Raw genomic sequence first — 4,988 nt, forward strand, 5'->3', positions numbered from 1 at the left:
TAGCTGCTTTCAAGAATATGTCGACTCCTTCAATATATGACGCACGATATCTCTCTTTATTCATCCATGCCCTGTCCGCCATCTATGCATTAATTAATTAATTGTGGAAAAAATAATACAACTTTAGTTAGTTCAAATATTTTGAACAAGATAATTAAAGCAAGCCAAAAATCTGCATATATAAAACATACATCCCTCGGACGAATTACCAAACTACCCTTCTTTCTCTTCTTCTCTTCCTAGCTAGCTCATTCTTTTGCAGTTAACTAATATATAAATCTGCTAAAAATAAACCTATCAAAAACTAGATATATATATATATATATATATGGAACATCGATCATGCACAATATTTCTTGCAAAGTTTGCCATTTTGAGCTCTAAATAACAATTAAAAAATGTTTTTCTTCCTCCATGTCAAGTATTTTTTGCGATGAAAAATCTCAACATACAACAAATAAAAATGAAAAAAAAAGTTGACAAAAAGAGTAGGACAAAATATAACTAACCTCTGGTACAATAAATCTTTCAAAAGATTCGAGATCAAAACCTTCCCCCCTATGTATGTGTTCTTAAGAGAGAGAAAATCGCGCTCCTAATGGTGCTCGAGGTTACTGTAGCTGGTTCATATAGTTCAGCGCTTTTTCCCTGGCAGTCGTCATATGTCGGTTCGTTTGAACCGCCATTGAAAATTATTTGAGATGGCGGAGGATTAAGGACGCCGCCAGAGAAGATGCAGGTATCTTCGCTGGCGGTCCACGTCATCACACTGCCAGCGAAGATATGGTATCTTCGCTGGCGTTAAGTTAAGAGGGCCGCCAGCGAAGACACCTACATCTTCGCTGGCGGGCCGCATCCCCTTACCGCCAGCGAAGATACAATACCTTCACTGGCGTGAGCCTAAGAGAGCCGCCAGAGAAGATATCCTATCTTCGCTGGCGGCCTTCTTAAGTAGACCGCTAGCGAAGATGTGTTTCCGTTGGCGGCCCTTGACTCCCCACCCCCACGATTTTCTGCGCTGGCGGTTTTTCCACGTGGCCGCCATGAAAAATATTTTCCAAACGCCATGAAAAATCGATTTTCTAGTAGTGCGTGAAAAATGGTATGAAACCGTATAAAATTTATCAAAAATTTAAATTATTTTTTAAATTTATTTGAATTTAAGGAGGTTGCCATGGTTTTTCTATTATCGTACCCCGCGGTAAGACCGGTAACCACACGGTTACCGACAGTAATATAAACCCTGGTTGGCATATTTGTAATAATAATTGACAGCATAAATATGTGTTTGAAGCTTGAAAAGAAGTCCAGTAATAACATTAACAAATTTATGTTGATTTGTATTTAGGGACTGTTTAGTTGGCAAAAAAAAAATTTACCCCTACACGTCACATCGGATATTCGGATACACATTTAAAATATTAAACGTAGTCTAATAACAAAATAAAATATAGATTTCGCCAGAAAACTGTGAGACGAATTTATAAAGCCTAATTAATCTGTCATTAGCAAATGTTTACTATAGCACCACATTGTAAATCATGGCGTAATTAGGCTTAAAAGATTCGTCTCGTAATTTCCTGGCGAACTGTGCAATTAGTTTTTTTTTCTACATTTAATACTCCATACATGTGTCTAAACATTTGATGTGACAGCATAAAAAATTTATTTGGTAACTAAGCAGGTCCTTAACAATATTTTCATGACAACTAATAGTATACCATGCTTTCCCAAGACCAACACGTCCATCTTCGTTAAATATATAAGTGTGCATTTATTGATTTTACCATAACGTTACATTATTAACCATGATTATGTTGATTTCGTAAAATGTATAGTAAAGCTCATTACTTATGTCGAAGCAAATTTTATTTATAGAAAATTCACTATGCATGTTGTCATGTCAAATTTACTATTCATTAACACCCCTCCAAATTTAAAAACCGGTGTAAATGACTTCTTAAGTGGTTTATAAAGCGGTTTCTTCTGAAGAGATAGGGTGACTTAGTCCAAATGTGCTGACGTGGCAGCACAGTCATGAAAGGAATTGAAAATAAAGCGGGTCCCATATGTAGGTGAAAGGATAAAAATAAAAAAAGGTGGGCCCCATTTGTCAGCCCAATATCTCCTATCTTCCTCTCCCTTCTCTCTCGCCGAAATGCAACACCGACTCTGTCGTGCCTATGGTGCGCCCCCTCTCCACGACCGCCGCCTACGTCGCGCGCCCTCGGTGGGTGATGATCCTCCTCTCCTCTTCCTCCGCTTCACAAACGGCCTCACCACTGCCCACGCCCCCCCCCCCCCCCTCCCGTACCAATCGACGACAAGGAATTGAAACCTGAAATCAAGCGCTTCATCTGCAACACTATCAGCGGCGAGCTGTTCCGCATCCCGGACATCGACGGGATGAAGAAATGAAGAACAGCTCGTCGGTGTTCTTCTTTAATCAGTGCAGCATATGGGCGAGGAAGAACACGAATGTCGCCACTTGTCCGGCGGTTGTGCTAAAACCTCCGGCTATGTTCCCCTAGCGAAGCGGCCGTTGCCGGCGGTGGAATACTACCCGACGCTCTCGTACCTGCGGCGAGATAATTTCAACTCACGCTCACGGTGGACTGTAGAATGCTTTCACCTCCATTGGTCGCAATATCCATTCCTTCATCCCGTCTCGTAGCCCCAGACCAATGCAGCGGCACTTTGCTCCACACATTCCCAGCCATCTTCACGGCTGCGATGGCTCTCAGTGTGGCCGCATCGCCTCCCGCGGCGCCGATGACCGCCCCCCCCCCCCCCCCCTTCCCCGCCCCCACGCACGTCGCTACGGATAAGCTCGTCCCGGCGGGCGGCGACCCCTCCCCTAGCGCACGCTGCGGCCGGCCGACGACCCCTCCCCTCGCGTGCGGCCGGGGCCGGGGACCCCTACCCCCGTGGTGGCCAAACACGACTCCTTCCGCGTGCTGCTGTAAGGTGAGAGAGGAGGAAGAGAGGAAAGAGAGTGAGATGGGGGAGGGGAGAAAGAAGATAGATGGAGGAGGTCCCTGACAGATGGTGCCCACAATCTGATTTAGCCAGTCCAAGGGGTCAAAATTGTCATGTCTGACGAAACCATCGAAGGAGACGATTTGCACCGATTTCTAAAAATGGAATGCATTATACCTGATTTTACGGTCGAGGGATGCGAGTCAACTAGGAACAAGATTGAGGGAGGGCATATAGACTTTTCATTTATGCTTTATTTACCAAAGCACAAATCCTGGTCCATTCATGGGCAAATATGGGCCGGGATGCGAGGATGTACAAGAGAGGGTGGGTTTTTACATTATCTCGAGGGGACCTCTTGTGTTAACCAAAACTGGGTGAGATACTGACATTCATGAAGTGCTTTGGATTGGACGCCCTATGCAGGTGAACTTGACATTCAAAAGAATAGAGTTAAAAAAAAGACGCGGATATTATAAAATGACCTAATATCAAATAATTAGAATGACATTTAAAAGTTGTTTGGATGAACTTAAGATTTGGATTTCTAGTGAGAATCTAAAAATATTAAAATTTTCAACTTCTCATTTATAGTTCTTTCTCCAACTTTTATAACTATATATTCTTAAAATATGAGTATCTGAATTATTTGAAGATATAAATAAAATACAGGCCATAGGTGTCCCTACCGTATACGACTGGTGCGTGCCTTTCTGCACAGCACCCGCTCTCTTCATTTTTCTTTCCCTTCTCCACTTTTATACGTGTCCATCCATGCATACAAATGAGAGCTTCATTAGCAAGATTTAATCGATCTTTTTCTCTTAAACTATTTGCCGCCCAACAATCCAACTATATTGTAATATTCGTTGTAATTAAATATTTTTATTATAATAATATATTATATGATTGTATTTTAATATAAGAAATATATGTGTTTGTAAAAAAAAGAGAAATATATGTGCTTGAACTTAAAATTTGATGTTATGCCCTTTAATCCTTTAATTAAAGCATAGACTCATAGTGGCCACCATTAACTCAGTTTCCACTAAGTAAAAGAGATTTACTTATTGATTGTGCAAGAAAGGAAAATTAGATACGCTAAGGATGTAGCTGCGTGATGACAGAGGTTCCCATAGTGATCGAAGGCTAATTTTGATTTCTAGTAAAAACTTTGGGTTCGAAAGAAGCAGTCTACTGGGGTAGAGGTCATGAGCACAACGCCGCTAAATATCTCTTTTAGAAGAGTTATTGTTGGCCAAAAGCTAATCGAGTGGAACGATTTGATCCTCAGGCTAGCTAATATAACTCTGTCAAATGAAAAGGACTGCTTTGTATAGTCACTCCATAAGAATGGTCAATTTTCCGTCAAATCTATGTATGCCGCGATCATGAACTGTAATGTTCCGATAAAAAGAGAATTCTATGGGACTTGAAAATTACACTAAAGATCAAGGTCTTTATGTGGTTTCTTCACAAGAAAGTAATTCTAACGAAAGATAATCTGGCTAAAAGAAATTGGGGGGGGGGCAAACATTGTTCTTTCTGCTATGCACAAGAGACAATCCAACATCTTTTCTTTCAGTGTCATGTCGCTCAGTTTGTTTGGAGATATGTGTTTTTTTCTTTTAGTATCCCCCACCCTGTAACGCCAAAAATATTTTCGGTAATTGACTTAGAGGGGTATATCTAGGTCCATTAAGAAGATGATTCTAATTGGAGCTAGTGCTGTATGTTGGTCAATTTGGCGTTGTCGCAGTGATAAAGTTTTTAATGATAAACAATTATCTAACCCTATGCAGGTTATCTTCATGTCTTCCTACTGGCTCCACTTTTGGTCTACAATGCTACCACAGGAGGAGTAGGATACTATGCGCAATAGTGCTACACTCTTGGAATCAGTAGCCAAGGGTCTCTTATTCCACTATGGGTGGCGTAGTTCCATAAGAATTGCTAGCTAAAATATTTTATGTGGTTTAACGCTAGTCAATAATAAATGGGAGTTGGGG

The sequence above is a fragment of the Oryza glaberrima genome, chromosome 6, assembly GCF_000147395.1.
Source record: "Oryza glaberrima chromosome 6, OglaRS2, whole genome shotgun sequence".
NCBI lineage: Eukaryota > Viridiplantae > Streptophyta > Magnoliopsida > Poales > Poaceae > Oryza > Oryza glaberrima.